This window comes from Hylobates moloch, unplaced genomic scaffold, assembly GCF_009828535.3.
Source record: "Hylobates moloch isolate HMO894 unplaced genomic scaffold, HMol_V3 SCAFFOLD_18, whole genome shotgun sequence".
NCBI classification, from domain to species: Eukaryota; Metazoa; Chordata; class Mammalia; order Primates; family Hylobatidae; genus Hylobates; species Hylobates moloch.
Window position 1 is genome coordinate 17,646,787 of NW_026652293.1, and position 18,615 is coordinate 17,665,401.

General features: G+C 34.2%; 1 long non-coding RNA gene across 1 annotated transcript in view; it reads left to right on the forward strand.

The window, feature by feature from the left end:
- The window catches only part of LOC116457580 (uncharacterized), a 36,280-nt gene extending 18,021 nt beyond the window's left edge, over positions 1-18,259 (forward strand). Inside the window, exons 2-4 of the long non-coding RNA XR_004245048.1 lie at positions 2,553-2,672; positions 4,616-4,798; positions 17,574-18,259. This is a non-coding gene — a long non-coding RNA (uncharacterized LOC116457580). The remainder of the gene's footprint in view (positions 1-2,552; positions 2,673-4,615; positions 4,799-17,573) is intronic.
- The last annotated feature ends 356 nt before the right edge of the window (positions 18,260-18,615 follow it).

An 18,615-nucleotide genomic window follows, 5' to 3' on the forward strand; every position in this document is an offset into this window, starting at 1 on the left:
GGACACGAATCCCAGTCATTGGGGCTCTTTTTCGTAATTCAGTTATCTTTGAAAAAGTCTCATCTCCTAACAATATCATTTAAAGGTTAGAATTTGAACATATGAATTTGGAAGGGAGACACAAACTTTCAAACCATAGTTAAGTCCTCACCCATGGAATTGGTGGAAGTGTCCCGCTTCCTCGATAAAGCCTTCAAATGATAATGGGCTTTTCCAAACTCTTTTCTTTTAAGGGGGAATATGCATATATCAGCCTATCTTTGTCCTTGACAATGATAATACTCAAGGAAATGAGAAAGTTGAAATCTGTGAAATATTGCTATTTCTGAAAAACCATATGAACTATAATTGACTTGGCCGGGAACGGTGGCTCATACCTGTAATCCCAGAGCTTTGGGAGCCCGAGGCAGGCGGATCACGAGGTCAGGAGATCCAGACCATCCTGACTAACATGGTAAAACCCCGCCTCTACTAAAAACACAAAAAAAATTAGCGGGGCGTGGTGGCGGGTGCCTGTAGTCCCAGCTATTCGGGAGGCTGAGGCAGGAAGAATAGCGTGAACCCGGGAGGCGGAGGTTGCAGTGAGCCGAGATCGCGCCAGTGCACTCCAGCCTGGGCGACAGACTCCGTCTCAAAAAGAAAAAGAAAAACAAATACAATTCACTTGCTTAAGGTGCTGTGAGAATAACAAACTGCTTCTCCCCCACCCCCAATAAGGTACTGCATTATTGGCTATTTGCCTTATACTGCTTTACTTTATCCAATTAATACAAGGCCAGAAGTCTTTCACCTTGTGGACTCAGGTTCATTCTCTTCCAGGACCAATCATTAATGGGCCTAATAGTATAGTAATGGCCCCATTTTCTCCAGTATCTACAACTGGAAATCAGGTTTATTGCCCTAAACTTGAGGAGGGTCCTCAGCTTAACTATGCCAATAAACTATGTGCCTACTAAGATTCCACTTTTTGGAAAGTAGTGGGGTTCAGAGATTTGCATTAGAATTTCTTAAAATCTTCCTTCTAGATGTGAGCTATTAGGTCAATTATTTAACTTCCCTACTGTATTGTCCTATAAAACAAAAGAATACCTACATAGATAAAATATGAGAATGTAATAGAATTTTAGAAAAAAAATGTTAAATTTACTTTTCCTGTTGTCTTAGAGTTTTAACTGATGTCCCTGTATAGATGATAATGGATGTTAAACAGCCACACATTCAAAAGAGTGATGCTGGTGCATCCTGGTAAGACTCTAAAAAGTGGCCAAAAATATGTTCTAGACTCTCCAATCCATCCCCTACTTCCAGCCTATGTATAGGAGAAAGCTGGAGGGCCATGAAAGGGCTTGATCAAAGTCAGGAGTTCTTTGAAAACAGATATTTGTGTAACAGAGAATATTATGGTGTTTTCCTACCCCCAGCCATTGGAGAGGGGAAAAGGATGGCAATTCCCACATGCCAAACCCAGGACCATGGGAGGATTGGTGCCATTATAGAATCCCAGGAGAATGAGAGATATTTAATAGTGTTGCTATGTATTCCTCAGATTTTGGAAGTAAAAGTCTGGTGTCTGACTTGTGCAAAAGAATCAAAATCTAGAAGATAACGGGAGGTCTGCTGACAGCCTAGGAGTGAGGAATCAGTGCAGGAGAGTGAAGCCACAGTCAACTACAATAAACTCAAGCTGTGTTAGATCCATCTTGAAAAGACCTGACCAAGATGCATGCCTGAAAGGTCATGTGTGAGGGCAAACTGCTTGTTTTATGAACACAGTGTTTCATTTTTTTTTCCTTGATGGCTCTTTATAGATAAATTTTTTCCCTTTTATAACAATGAAATAGAATAGAGATCACTTACAGGTTTCTGTACAACATCGTTTAGGTTAATATTCAACTTCCAAATTAAAGGTACGGTGTTGAATCAGAATAATACTTGATCATAAAAATAAAATAATGATACCAAATTTCTATGTCTGACATGATGCTGATTCCTAATATAAAAAGGGAATTCATATTTGACTCTCAATGACCATCACATAGTAGTGTAAATCCTTTAACAGAAACAGACTTTGTAAGTTTCACTTAATACTTATTTCATCTTTGCTTTAAAAGGTAATCAGTTACTATTTTTCTACTCTTAATATTTGTTATAAATGGCAAAAATGAGTCACTTTTTACAAGATAAATAGTTGTTATTTCAAAAAGAAAAGAAACTTGAAGTTAGGAATAATTTTCATATCATTCATGGTAGAATCATTGAGGATGGTTCAATAAGAAAGAGCTTGTTGATTCAATGGTCTGTGGAATTTCATCAGCCTTTCATCTCATATTGATGTTAATATCGTGCCAAGATGATTCACATAAGAAGCCATGCGCATGATTTTGTCTCTAATTTTGGTTCTGAGCCAAGTAATAAAACATTGTGAATCCAATCTTATCACTAGCATAATGGTAAATATTAGCTGTGAAATAAAAAAAATTAATCTCACTAATTTTAGAGATCATGATCTGCAGTGTAAAAATATTGCTTTAATTAATCAAATTGTATTTCAGACAATGTGAAAATACTTTCATTTCAACTGCATGAAGATTACATAGAAGAAAATGCCAGATGAAGTTTCTTATTGTTTCTCATTCATAGAATTTATTTCCACTAAGTTATTTAAAAAATGGGTATGTATTAGGCATGTATATTTATGGGGTTTATGAGATATTTTAATACAAGCATAAGTTACTATTTTTTAAGAAGTGAAAGAGGAGAAAAATTAACACTAAAAGTGTTCCTGATAGTTTTCATAAATACTTTTTTCAAGACTCATAATAATCTTACAAGCAAGTCTTTATTATTTCTGTTTTTATAGGCAAAAAATCTAAATGTCATAGGTTAAAGGATTTGGCCACATCAAAAAGGTAGTAAGTGATTTAGCAGGACTAAGCATTTTTTCCAGATTCTAAATAGTGTGTATGATTTTCCCATAAATATTATGTATTCTTGAAGCTAAAGAAATTGTGGAGACAAAAGTGGCTCCACCTTGATCTGCCATGTTGATTTCTGATTAGCTCTAGTCCCATGCATGCTTCCTGATTTTTTGTTTTTTATACTTTAAGTTCTAGGGTACATGTGCACAACATGCAGGTTTGTTACATATGTATACATGTGCCATGTTGGTGTGCTGCACCCATTAACTTGTCATTTACATTAGGTCTATCTCCTAATGCTGTCCCTCCCCCCTCCCCCCACCCCACAACAGGCCCCAGTGTGTGATGTTCCCCTTCCTGTGTCCATGTGTTCTCATTGTTCAATTCCTACCCATGAGTGAGAACATGTGGTGTTTGGTTTTTTGTCCTTGCGATAGTTTGCTGAGAATGATGGTTTCCAGCTTCATCTATGTCCCTACAAAGGACATGAACTCATCATTTTTTATGGCTGCATAGTATTCCATGGTGTATAGGCGCCACATTTGCTTAATCCAGTCTATCATTGTTGGACATTTGGGTTGGTTCCAAGTCTTCGCTATTGCGAATAGTGCCACGATAAACATACGTGTGCATGTGTCTTTATAGCAGCATGTTTTATAATCCTTTGGGTATATACCCAGTAATGGGATGGCTGGGTCAAATGGTATTTCTAGTTCTAGATCCCTGAGGAATTGCCACACTGACTTCCACAATGGTTGAACTAGTTTACAGTCCCACCAACAGTGTAAAAGTGTTCCTATTTCTCCACATCCTCTCCAGCACCTGTTGTTCCCTGACTTTTTAATGATCACCATTCTAACTGGTGTGAGATGGTATCTCATTGTGGTTTTGATTTGCATTTCTCTGACGGCCAGTGATGATGAGCATTTTTTCATGTGTCTTTTGGCTGCATAAATGTCTTCTTATGAGAAGTGTCTGTTCATCTCCTTCACCCACTTGTTGATGGGGTTGTTTTTTTCTTATACATTTGTTTGAGTTCATTGTAGATTCTGGATATTAGCTCTTTGTCAGATGAGTAGATTGCAAAATTTTCTCCCATTCTGTAGGTTGCTTGTTCATTCTGATAGTAGTTTCTTTTGTCAATTTTGGCTTTTGTTGCCATTGCTTTTGGTGTTTTAGACGTGAAGTCCTTGCCCATGCCTATGTCCTGATTGGTATTGCCTAGGCTTTCTTACATTATTTATTGTCCTTACAGTTCTTACACTTTAAAAACTTCAGTGTAAGAAATGTCAGTGTTGATGTTATTGCACAAATTACAGGCTATGATGTACATAGCATTCTTACCAGTTCTGGAGGGTTGTCTGTAATTGTCTTGCTGAAGTACTATACCTTTTCCTTATGGAATATAAGCCTATGGAATAAGCATAGGGAATATATTCCCTATGGAATGTAAGTCTGGGAGGTGACAGTGTAGAGACCTACCTGCCTTGTTGCCTCTGAAGGCCACACTTCTGTCTCTAAATTCCACCACTAAAATACTTTTTACTGGCAAACTGGGTGTTTCTGTCTCATTCTTTGGTTTCTAGGCTCTTGTGTTGTTTGGGGGCCGCTTTGCGCATGTGACCCTTTCACAGAATGGAGATATAAATGGGAGTAAAGCTATAATTATAATTTAGGATTAATCAATATCCCTACAGGCAAAAGAAAGTGGAACTTCAACTATTCCTTAGTAAAATATGGACTGGTGTTTTCGAAGAAGCAAAGTGGAAATGATTAGGCAGTAGGGACTCTTTGCAGAAAAATGTAAGAAGCAAAGAAAAATTTCTCAGAAAAGGAGTTTTGAAGCACAATTGTCATCAGTTCATAGAAGAATTTTGAAGGTAAATAGCTTAACGTTCATCACCTGACCCCTTCCCCAGAGTTCCAACCACGTATCACTGATATCCAGAAAAGTGATAAATTAGTTTTTACTCACCAGTGTCTTACATATTCCATACCTTTCAGTCTACTAAGAGCAAGTGTATCTCATATGCTGCTTTTATTTTTAATATATTGAGATCACGATTTTACTACTTGGCAGCATAATGCATTTTGATATGCAGCATAGGGAACAATTGTCATTTTGGCTGTCTATTATTATCTCATGTACAATTTGCTATGTAACATCACTCAATGCCTTGTATGGCACTGCAAACTTCTATGTAACTTTTGACCTTTTAATTTGAATTTCAGATTATTATTATTTTTACTCAGATGTATTGTGGTTCTTAACATTTTCCTCAGTAGAATAATATTTTATCATTTTCTCTTAACTATTTCTTAGTTCTCCATCTTGTTGGTACCAAGTATTTGAAATGCAGAATAAGTCCATAATTAAACTCTGTGTATCCAGAAGTGAAGGATCAGGGCAATTACTTTATTACATTCAACTCTAATGTAAATTTCAGTAATTAGCCATGTGTATTTGTTTATCTAAGCATACGTAAACATAGAAAAGGTACAATAAAATGTATTATTTTAATCTTATGGGACCACCATCGAATATATGGTCTGTCATTTATTAAAGTCCTTATGTGGCACATAACTGTCACAGGAAAAGAGATGAAGAGTTGTAAGGGTGTCTTAGTCAGCTCCAGCTGCTATGAAAAAGAATTCATGCACTGCTTATAAGCAACAGAAATCTATCTCTCACAGTTCTGAAGGTTAGGAAGTCTGAAATCAAGATGCTGGTATTGCCGGGTTCTGGTGAGGGTCCTCTTCCAGGTTGCAAATTGACAACTTCTCACAGTATCCTTATGTGGCAAAAGGGGCAGGAGAGCTCTCTGACCTCTCTTTATAAGGACACTAATCCTGTCTGTGAAGGTTCTGGCCTTTTAACGTAATCATCTACTGTAGGTACCATTTCCTAATACCATCACAGTAGGGGTTAACATTTCAACATGTAAATTTTAGAGCAGTCACAAACATTTAGTATATAGCAAGGGGTGTATATTTTTGGCAAGGGTTACTTTTATTATTATCCCAAGGATTGGTAAGAGCTATAACATTATTGCTTTAATCCTGTAGTATTTGTTGGTATTGGCTATGAATTACAGCATTTTGATTGATTGTGGCAAGTGTGAGCATTTTTATTGTAATATTGGGTGAACACAATTTCTGGACATTCCATAAATGAGACATGATAGATAGCAATTCATTGTTCTGTTTGTTTGATAGCACTAGTTAATAATGTGTGTTTTATTTTGTTGATTTGAAGTAAACATTGGCTGATAGGACTTGGTGTCACTGAGTGACAAGTGATATCCAAGAGTCTGGTTTAGCTGGAATGAGTATTGCTAGTGCTGGTAGAATAGGAGGAGGAGTGCTAGCCTAAGTGTTGATGTTTATGGTGATGTTATTAGGACTGACCTACCCAAATAGTCAACAGTATGGTTCCATTGTCCCCAGAATGACTCATGTTATTTGCCTCCCCCTGGTGTACACATTGCATGCTGTTTTCAGAAATATCTTGTCAGTGGTAGGGTGTAAATTAGCAAGACTAACATGATTCTCCAGTGGATGTGTAGTTACCACTAGCAAAGGTAAAAACTTTCCAGATAAGGAGGAAGAACAACATAGTAGAGGTTAAAGTTGGAGGTCATCTTCAGCAAGAAGCAGGAGATCTGATTTTACCCTTGGTATCGACCAAATGGTATTACCTGGTCTGGGGTGGGGGGCAATTACTTCTACATCATGTTGAATTTCTACATGTTGAATTTTCTACGAGAGACAAGAAAAAGATGAAATTACCCAGTGATATTCCTTTGGTGTCGGCAGTAATGCCAGGGCTCCCATGCAAACTGGCTTGCATTTTTCTGTGCAAACTAGCAATTGTGGTTGTGTTTACTGTGGGTGTATATACCAGCAGAGGTCTCAGTGTCTCTACAGGTGGTCTCCTCATTGGCAGTGAATTTAAATATGATGTACTTATGTCATAAAAGGGTGAACTTAATATTGCTAGGATTATGGGGAGTTAATGGGGCCATTGTCATCCAAGTTCTCTCAATAGGCCCTGTTTTAAGGCCCATATTTCTTTTTATGATACATGTTCTTGTAAAATAATAGAGTAAGTGAAAATACTAAGCAATATTAATGTGTAATGTTGATTGTTCAAATAACCAAGAGCACCTGCAAGGTGCTTATGGCTTATGGCATTTACCAATGGCAGTTGGCAGGCAACTCAAGCACCAATATATACCAGTCTGAACAAGGAGGGACATGCAATTGTCCACCACACCGAACCTGCACATAGTCGTTGACTCAGAAACATTTACTATGGCAAATTTAACCACATGCTGGGGTTGCTTCTGCCCGCCTGATTTTATGTAACATAGAATAATACTCTCCCCTGTCCAGGTTCCCCTGCAAACCTCATTTATCATAATAAGCCTATTCCAATGACTATCCACATCCAACAATAATATACAGAGACTGATATCATGCAGATATCTGGACAATAATAAATTGAGCCCATAACCAATTTAGTAGACCCAAGTGCTCATATCATACATGCTTATTTTACCCTAACCTTTATCAACACTGTCTGCAATTGCACCAAACTATAAAAACTTGCCTTCATAGAGACACAGAAGAGAGGAAGTATTTTGGGCCTGTAAGGGAACCAAATGGCTTTTCCTTATCAGACCCTGGACGATATTTCCTGCATTTTGATTTGGATCAAAATTCCAGTAGATTTTTACTTGGCAGTGGAAGCTCACCATGCCCCCTCCTTCCAAAGTTCTTGCCTCTATAAACCACACTAGCACAACTCTCCAATGCTGCAAATGAGTTTTCCTAATAGTATTCAAAGTGCTAACAACTTTAGGATCACACATTTCTGGGACAGTAGGAATAGCGTATGTACAACATACCAAACACAATTAAAGAAACACGGTTATCCATGTCTAAGGTGTTAGCCACACAAATTAAACAAATGGCCCAAGGACTAAAACTCTTGGTTGAATCCTACCATACATTACTGGCCATTATGTTAGATAATTCCATAATCCTAGATTTTTTATTGGCTACCAAATGAGGGGTCTGTACTCCAGTTAAACATCTTGTGGTATGTGGATAGGTAGGAACATAGAGCAAAGGGGCCATAATAGCACTGTACTGCCCAAACAGATTGAACAGATTAAAGTCTTTTCTGAGCTGTTTGCTTTGCTTTTCCTTAGTACATGGTCAGACAAGCTGCAAACACCCTCTGAAATCCTAATTCACATCCTTTTAAGGGTCTGAGTCTTAAAGATATTTCATCACTGGCTCTAAATGCAAGCATTAGATTGTAAAACAATATGAGACCAAGGAATGGATTGTTATATACGTGAGATAAGGATACCCTCTGTGTTATTGACCCGCTGTTGTTTACTTCTTTATAGCAAGCTGGGGCCAATTAGCTCAGAAGGCCTCCAGCATCAAACCCAAAATTGTACACAGTGATTTTACACATAGCTCCAAAAAGCAGATTATAAAAAGCAACTTAGGCTATCACCTATGTATACCATACAAAACTGCATTTAACATCCACTAGCCATTGATAAAATAAACCCTGTAGCTAAGGAGGAGCCCCAGCTGCTGCTGCCCTTTGGTGCTCTCTGACCCAGAGACCCCCTGCTGTGTTGCTGACTGATGTCACCTAGACACACAATCCGCCTAACTGGTACCCTATCCTGTGTGAGTTCCTTTGCCTTCTTCTCCTTCTGTGTCATAGCCCCTGGTGGTCGTATGCTACTATGGTCTTCCTATGCATACGAACCTGTCAAATTCTTACCCAAATAAAGCTCATTGTGTGTTCCTGCCACGTAGCAATTATATCTTTTTCCCTGGTCAGGCTCCAAGTCCCTTAAACTCACTATACTGGAGCCATAGGGAAATAGAAAAAGAGACCTGCAAATAATTAATTGTGTTTTTTTTAATTACAAAGTGGTCAGTTAAATATGCGAAGTATTTTGACCCAAAAATCAGGAAGGGAGAACTTAGTCTGTAAGATCTAGGCAACTCAAAGCCAGATTATTTATTTGAATTCCTTCCAAAGGCTCAAGACTACTAGGAAATGATCTTGAGCCTTTGGAAGGAATTCAAATAAATAATCAGGTTAATTGAAACTTATCACGTCCAATATTATTATCCTTCTTAATCAAAGCAAATTACAATTAGAATGCTTTAACTTGAGAAATAAAGTCCAAACTGGTGTAAATCTGTAGCTAAAATAGATAACAAGAGAGAATTAAAATGTTGCTTTTCTATTTACTTTAATTCCAGGTCCCTATAGCCATATTTAATTCAGTTCTGACCGTATTGTTGAATAGATTGAAAACAGCTGAAGGGCACTTATGCTTTTCACCAAGATGGATTAACAAGGATCAGATTTACCCTCCTATAGGAATAAATAAAAACTAACCAAATATATAAAATGGTGATCTTAGAAAGTTATTATTAGGCAATAGATAACAATGATTCCTGACAGATGAGAAATAATAAGGCAAGTCCTAGAATTACTCCAGTGTATTGCCTTGAGAGATTTTCCAGATCTTGGTATATATAGAGAGAACCAGATGGAGACTATGGAATCCTTGAGTTAAAGAGATGAAGCTAAGGGTTGAGGAATGACAAAGAAATTAGAATTTTTAGGACAGAGTACTATAGAGTAAAGAGATGCCCAGAAATAGAATTCTGGGGATCTATAGAGGATTGCCCTTAAATATTCCATGAGTCTTTATTAGCAATATGTAGGAGGAAACTACCCCAGGCCAGGAGAAGAACATGAAAGATTAGAAGAAGAATACCCAGCACTCATACAGAATGTGGAGTAATGTCTGTTCCCACTAAACATGATGGAAAATGACGTAATTGACAGGGCACTGGGTAGAGTATACAGAAAAGTAATGCTTTAGCAGTGGAGAATAATTAGCCCTACAATGAGGACTGCTCCCGAATCACTTAGCAAACCTCAAATGCAAGACAAAAAAGGATAAAACGCTTTCCAAGTAGTTAACTGCATCACAAAACAAAGCTTAAGAATATTTATAGAAACACAAAGATTTCCAGCATCCATAAAGTAAAATTCAAAGGTTTGAATCCAATGAAAAATTAGCAGGCATGCAAAGAAACAGAAAAATGTGACCTATAATGAGGAGAGGAAAAAAATTAACCAAACTATTTTCCATGCATTTAAAAAGTTAGTGGAGAGAGAAAAGATATTTAAAAAGATTCAAATGGAACTGTTAAAGAAGAAAACTACAATGTCACATTTGAAAAATAACTGGATAGGTTAATGACTACGAAGAAATTGAAAAAATAATAAACTTGAAGGCATAGCAACATGAATCATCTGTAATTTTACATAGACATTAAGGAGGAGAAGAAAATAAACAGCATCAATGAGCTGTGGTGCAACTTCAAGTTACCTAATATACCTACAATTGGAGTCCCTAAAAAAGTGGAGTGCAAAAAAAATTGACATAGTAATGGCTAAAAGCTTTCAAATTTGGTGAAAATTACATACCTGCTGATCTGAGAAGCTCAGTAAATCCCAATGAAAGACTACTACCAAAATACATTATAATCAAATATTTCAAAACTAGTGATGAGAGAAATATTTTTTAAAAATCCAAAGGAAAGAAACATGTTATGTACAGAGGAAAAAATTAAGATTATATCAGATATTTCATTTGAAACAATGCAAACAAGAAGAGAGTAGATACAAATATTTAAAGATCTGGAGTGCTGCAGAAAAAGAAACTGTCAACCTAGAATGGTATAGCCAGTGAAAACATCCTTCAAAAAAAAAAGTGAGTTTAAAAAGGGAATAATAAATACAGTTTAAGGCAATGGAAAGTTGAAATAATTAAGCACCTGCATATTCTCACCACCTAAATGTTAAGCTATATTTTTCAGGCAGAAGAAAAAGTGATACTTTATATAAACACAGATCTATGCCAGGGATTGGCAAACCATGTATCACAATCTGCCCAGTAGCCTCTTTTGTGTAGCCATGAGATAGCCTGTTTTTTATACTTTTAAAGGATGATAAAAGAAAAAAAAAAAGAGAATCTAAAACAGACAATCACTTCTAAATAACTGATGAGCCAGTGAGAAAACCAAAAGAAAATTATAAGTATTTTGACCTAAATGAAAACGAAAAGATGACATTTGAAAATATACATTGTATATTGCAAAAGCAGTACATAGGAAAAATTTTATACCACTGAATTCCTATAATAAAAAAGAAGAAAGGTCAAAATCAAAATCAATAGTTTGTTTTTGAGAATAATTAATAAAATTGATTTTAAACATTTAACCAGATTAATTAGGAAGAGTGGTATTAGTATAGTTTCTAAGCAAAAAGTGATATTAGTACAGTTTCTCTAGATATTAAAAGAATATTAGGAGAATGTTATGAACAACTTTATACCACTGTATTTAATAGTTTATACAAAATGTACTAGTTTTTTGAAAGACACCAACTACCGAAGCTTACCCAAGAAGAAATAAATTGTAGAGTCCTATATATAAAGGAATTACATTTGTAGTAACAAACCTTCCTACAAATAAAATTCTAAGTCCAGATTACATCACCAGTTATTTCTACAATATATTTGAGAGAAAAATAATACAAATTCTAAACAAACTCTTCCAGAAAAGTGGAAAGGAATACTTTCCAAGTGAATTATGTGTACGGAATCAACCTGACACCAAAACCTAGACAGAAACACTTCAAGAAAACTACAGACCAAAATACCACCTGATGAAAGTTACAAAAATCTAAAACAAAAACAAACAGAATACATCAATATGCAAAATGAATAATACGTGGTGACAAAGTGGGTTTTACTTAGGAATGCAAAAAATGCAATGTAGTTCACTATATTAAATTATTTAGAAAAGCATCATCTCAATAGCTATGGAAAAAGTCATTTGACAAAATCTAGAATTCCTAATAAAAATTTTCAGCCAACTAGGCATAGAAAGGAACTTCCTCAAGCTGATAAATACCATCTATGAAGATTTCTAGATCTCATCATATTTAATGGTGGAAGACTGAATGCTTTCTCCTTAAATCAGGAACAAAACAAGGAGGATGTCTGCTCTCATCATTTCTATTAAACATTCTACTGGAGGCTCGAACAGTGCAACAAAGCAGAAAAATGAAACAAAAAGTGTCCAAATTGGAAAGGAAGAAGTAAATTTTTATCCACACAAGGCATAATTGTCTTTTTAAAATGTTTACTGGAATCTGCTTAAAATCTAATAGAATAGTAGTAATGCATATATGAAAGAATATACATCAATGTAAATAATACATCAATGTATATATTAGTAATGAAAATAAGAAACTGAAATTTAAAATACCATTTACAATAGCATCAACAAGTGGTAAATACATAGAGGTAAATCTGAAAAAAAGTTGTGAAATATCTGTATGCTAGAAACTATAAAAAATTGCTGAAATAATTAAAGAAACATAGACATAGAGAGATATACCGTATTCATGAGTCAGAAGACATATTAATCATTGAAATGTCAATGTTCCCTAAATTAGTCCATAGGTTCAATACGATCTCAATGGAAATTTCCACAAAAGTTTTAGTAGGGATTAACTAACGGATTTTAACATTCATGTGAAAATACAAAATAACCAAAGCAACTTTGTTTAAAAAAAATCCCACAAAACTCTCAGAAGAGACAAAGAGTATTAATCCTATCTTCCAAAGGCAATGTAAAGCTACATCAATCCAGAGTATGATGAATTGATGTCAACAAAGACAAATTCTTCAAGTTACTTTATGTCAAAGGTATTTAAAAAACAACAGAGACCATGTTTGGGTCATATTAGGAAGACATACTTGAAAATATCCAGAGTCCTGTGATACTCAATTAAAACTAAAGCTAAAATTTACATTAAAGAAATGTATAAGATTGAGCATGTATTGATACTAAAAAAATAATTTTTGAAGCACCATGGTGTAGTAGACATAGTGTGCATGCTATTACATCCTCATGCATTTAAATCTTGGCCCAACTGTTTAAGACTTACATCTAATGTTTAGAGCTCTTCCTATTTATAAGTAATAGGTGATAACACATTCTCTTAAGGGTAGTCGTTTCAGCCTGAGAGATTATACCTGTCATAAATATCAGAGGCAGTATGGCAAACAGTAGGAGCTCAATAAATGTTGACTTTCTCAATTTTTTTGTGTGTGAATAGTGAAGGATAGAGTCTGTGCTTATTTCACGTGCTTACCCTTTATGACTAACATGTTATTTGGCAGAATTTCAACAAATGCCAGCTAAATTAAATCTTGAATCAAAATAATTCAGAATTGCAAATAATTGCCAGATAAAAAATCCAAAAAAGTGTAGGAAGAACAACACACAAAAAATAGAGAAGAATAGGAGTAGAAAATGTCAAGTATTTTAGAGCAAAGAACATTTGCAAAAGTTGCTTTTATTTTTTTCAGGTTGACTAATCAGGAGACTAGAAACTAGATTTTCATTGAAGACAGATTTTTCATTAAAATGTGGTATTTATTTATTATTTTTAGAAGTATGAAGTTTAATATCAAAATAACAAGTCAGAAATAAAAACTGTGCTGCTACAGTCTGAAAAGTGAACGCTTGTGCCCTAAATTCAAGTAATAAGTTACATATAGCTAATCTTAAAACAACCAGGTTAGAAAATTAAAACTTACAGGGTTTAACAATCTTTATATTCTTAAATGAATTACTCAACAACATTGCCATTTGGCGGAAAAAGGAATAGAAAACATCATAGCAAAAAATAATAAGATTTTAAATTTCTTTTTCTTTATGTACTTCTAATAATGATGGTAAATCAATTTAACATCAGGTTAAAAACTGCCTTTTCACTTTCTATCTGAGGACCCCGGCTATTTTTTATGTACATAGAAAATATAGCTAAAAACCATGTATCCAGAAAAGGAATTCTAACAGAATAATCAGAACAGAGACTGCTGTCCAAACGATATTCACAATATTTCTGAAATTGAAGAGTTCATTTGCAATTTTAGACGTGCTGTTTTTGACTAACAGAATAGAAAAATGAGGAAATTCAGTTACATAAAATGTCTGAGTTGAATAAATGTATCAATTGAGAGAAAAAGAAATAACTCATATTTTGCCATTGCTATAATAGCATTCGACTGCACACATGCATAAAAAAACTGTTCGATTTGGTTAACATAGTTTTTATATTATTTATTTCACTATGAATAAAGTTGAAAACTTGTATATCTTATAAAGTATGTTTTGTACATAACACATAGAGTAGTTTGGATTTTTGTTTTGAAAATAAGGTGAACCAGCAAAGGATTTTAAATAAGAGTATTGCAGAATCAGGACTGTACTTTTGAAAACTCATGTATAATGCATTGAGAAAAATAGAGAAATATTAGTTAAAATTATTAATACATGAAAGAAAAGATAAAGTACTAAGTACAGTGGTAGCAGTGATGGCAAGCAAGGGGAAGTCAATTATATTTTGGTGTAGAGAAGTTATATGTGAACAAGAAAGTATATCTATCTTATGTAACTCACAGGCTTCTAGCTTAAGAAAGTAGGTAATCACTGGTGTCTTTCACGAGCAGCGAATATAGGACAAGTTATGTTATGGGGGAAGAGAAGCTTAATTTTATACCTGATGCATATGGGATACTCACGTATAAATGGAAGTTGAATATATAAGACAAATGCAGAAAATAGAGGCCTGAGCAGAAGAGAGAGAGATTCATCAGAAATAACTAGCATATTACAAGTAGAAATTGAATGTTGAATATGGAATAGATTTTCCAAAGGAAGATGACAGAGTGAGGATAGATGACTAAGGAAAACTCTCTGGGTGTCACTAGCCTTTAACTACCAGTTGAATGAAGAAACAAGAGTTACCATGTAGTTTTGAAAAAACCTGAAGAAGACGATTCTTTTCTATTATGACAGAGACATTGAGATTTATTCATTAAACACCTATTTATTGAGTATCAACTATGATACAATCGATCAACTATATCAATTGTAGCAGATACTCAAGACACAGGCGATAAAATTAAAAAAGAAATGGTAGGGGATCTGCCCACAAAAAGGCTTAAGCCTAGAGGGAAATAAAGTTAACTATATAAGTATGTAACCTGGAGGTAAAGGGTGTGCATGAAATAGTGGAAGACAAAACAGGTTAAATATAACTAAAAAATAAAGTGTGATAGACCAAGGGCCATTAGTAGAGGTAATAAAAGAAGCTGAGAAATTAAGAAATAAAACAATCGACCACATTATCTTCTTCAAACTCTCTTCCATTTATTTTCCCAATGGATAATTATGGAGGAAGGGAAGATGTGTCTATAGCACAGGCTAAGAATTAAATCTGATGGAAAGAAATAATATTTATTCCCTTTCAATTTAGGTAACAGAGAGATCTCCACTCAGGGTCGTGCAAATTCTGGTTCTGCTACATATTAACTACATGGATTTAACTAACTGCTGCAATGTTACCTAACTTTTTGAAACTTCAGTTTCATTATTTTTAAAAAAGATGCCAATGTTAGCGTCTATCTGATATTAAATAACATAATTATTGATAATGACTCTTTTTAGCACAATTCTTTGACTATATTAACAGATCACTAAAGAGTGTTATTATGCTTTTTATTGTTTCTGAGAGTGGAGCTAAAAAGGAGAACACATATTTCTCTATGAGAATAAAAATTTGAGAAAATTCATGAATTATGAATTATCATTCAATAATTAGCAGAATGTTCACCAGAAATGGGGATTTGAAGAGGATAATGAAGTATAAAAGAAAAATTGAGAAAAGAGACTAATAGGCAGGGCCAAATACCCTGATGAGAAATTAAAACATTAAGTTCTTAAAATACATAAAAATACAGAGTTTATTTTTCCTTGGGAATGCCGGGCATCTTAGGTGTAGGAAAAAAGACTTTTTTTATTGTTTGCTTGTTTTGTGGTTATAAAGAAATATTTTGTGAAATGACCATTTTTAATTATCAAATAGAAGGTTATCTATGTTCTCATTAGGTAATTTTCAATATATCGTACAGTTGAGGGTGGTATTGCAGAATAATATGTAACTAGAACATTTTGTAAGTATTATGAGTATTTTAAGTATGGCATTGATGATTTCCAGCATAAGCCAATGCAGGTTCAAATGTATCCCTGAAACTCTGTAGTAGCTCTGATCCCTTTAGTAGTAATTGGAGAAAGATGCACCAACCAGGAGATTAAGGGTACTGAGAGGAAGGGCGAAGGCACTACAGGTAAATGTAAATAGTAAATGCTCTAACTTCTCTCTCCCTCTTCTTTCTCCTGCTACTGACTTCTACTTCAACCTCCTCCTTTGTCTTCCCTGCCTCATTTTTCTCCTCTCTCTTTTGCTTCCACTTAGATTTACATATTTGCTGAACATTCAACTCTGAACATAGCGTTTCTAAGAAATCTATTGATTTGCATCAATCTGGCTGCTCAAGTAAGCAGTCACTTTGCCTACATAAGTTCCTAAACTAACTTAACAAAGATTTATTAAGTACCTTTATTAAGTGATTGGGACTATTTTAGGCATTGTTTATATATAAATATACCAAAAGAAGCTTGTATTCCAATATTTAGCAAACTGGTTATCTTTCATTGTTGTGTTTGTGATGTATTTTAGTCCTAACATTAACAGAAAATACAAATTTTAAAAATATAATTTATACTGTGATGCAATCTGTTGTGCATTTTGATAACATCTAAGCATTACAATTATTTTCTAGAAGAATCCAGTTTCAATTTTATATGGAGTTAAATAGAAAACTAAACATAATGTAAAATAATTAACCTGAGCAGGAACTCAAAGATTTTATCCACTGCTGACATTTTATATGAAACTATGAAATTATTTAGAAAACATTTCAATGAACTACCATCCCTTTTCAAAGAAACATAATACTCAAATGTATCACTTCATAATTTTTTATTCAGAGATTAAGAAAAATAGAAAACATATAAACACATAATTCTTCAAAGTATATGTGTTACGAATCCTCTCTAAATGAAGTACATTTATAGTTTTTAAAATGCAACTTCCTTTAAAACATTCTGATGCAGTATTTCTTCTCTTTTCTTTTAAATTGTTATCTTATGAATAAATTTATCCTTTAGTACTGCAACCTGAGATCAAAACATTTAGCACCATAAGATCAGACTAGTCAAAGTGTGAAAGTATCTGTAATAATCCATCGTAGAGTACTAAAGAAGTATTATTCATACTAGCTACTGTATTGCAAATTATGTGCAAGCACAGTTCACTGAACAAAGTCAATGTTCAGTAATTATTAGTAGAGTGAATGAGCAGATATCAGTTCCATTTTGTGGTTTGTTACCAAGTGTTTTAAAAATATCAATAATGAAATCATACAGTCTTAATTTTGATGAGCTAATTTACATGTTTATTTTCACAGAAATTTATAAACATTTAATGATATATAGAACTAAAATAGTAAAACACATTGACTACTCCAAATGTAAAGTTTGCATTTTGAAGTCAATCTTTAAAAAATTTTTCTTCATAACCCTTCTGATATCTCTAATCTTTCTTCCATGCAGTTCTGTTTTCACAGGCCTATATCCTTTCCTTCTAGTTCTCTGCCTGCCCAGAAGACTGTACATCTTTAGAGATGAGCAAAACTCCGCGCTCTGCAAAATCAGCACCCTCGGTCTAATCAAAAGTTAACTTGGCCCAGGTTTTAGTTTCTCTGTTAAGTTTTGTCGGAAAGTAATATAATAAATCTTATTGCAAGATACAGTTGATTATGTATACATTATATCTTTGGAGAAATTTGCATTTTAAGAGGAAGGTCAAGGATGCCTTAATTACAAACATTGCATTTTTGGTTATTTAAATAGTATTTGGGAAAATGGTGAAGATATATAGGAAGTGAAGAAAGATACCTGTATCTACCACGTGTGAAAGATTATCTCAGTAAATAGAATTGGCTACATATTCATCTATTAAAATAATACCAAAAAAGAAGATATGTGTCTTCAAAGCTTAAGAAAATTCAGAATTTTTGTAGTCAGCAAAATGAATGGCAAAGATAATGAGAGAATAAAGATACAAACATGAGTATTTAAAAATAGAATTCTGACGGGAAAACTGTTAATTTTAAAAATTATATTTAAAGGTGAGGTTGCTGTTAAGCATTTTACACCAATAGAGATATCAATTGGAATATTTTATGTGAAGAAAAGAAATAATGGCTTAGCTTTGTCAATAAAGAAAGTATCTACTTCTGTTCTCTTGTCTTATTCCTTTTACTTCTGTTGCACTAGAAATGATGGCAGAACTTCTGATTTATCACATTTTTAATTGGTCTCCTTGGTGACATGTTCCATATGTTTATTATTCATTTAGTCAAGCTTTTCTCTGCTTTTACTATGATACCTGAATGCTAATTTTTCTACTTTCCTAATCCTTAAATACATCATTTATTCAAAGACAGAGGCAATATAAAGAATCTCCATTTATTATTTTCAGAAACTCCTGTCCCTATTTTTCACATTTCTTGCAGAATCACTGGAAATACTTTCAATTAACAAATAGTATAAGAATGACACTCATAACCTGGGAAAAAGAAGTAAATTATTT